Below are 205 nucleotides of genomic sequence, written 5' to 3' on the forward strand. Positions count from 1 at the left end.
CGTGGCAGAACGGGCCAGAGAAGTCGCGGCTGTGCGGGAGTGACAGGAAACGAGCGCGGTCATTGCTCCTGTCCGTGCGGAAGGGCCTTCAGTTAAAAGATACTTTTATCAAAGATACACTTTGGTTTTCTCTTGAAACATTAGTTCCTGTGGAGGGCTAAAATTTATGAAGTTTGATGTGCCGGGTGGTTTTTTTTTTCCGTTT

Source organism: Geospiza fortis, unplaced genomic scaffold (genome assembly GCF_000277835.1).
Source record: "Geospiza fortis unplaced genomic scaffold, GeoFor_1.0 scaffold403, whole genome shotgun sequence".
In the NCBI taxonomy this organism is placed as follows: Eukaryota; Metazoa; Chordata; class Aves; order Passeriformes; family Thraupidae; genus Geospiza; species Geospiza fortis.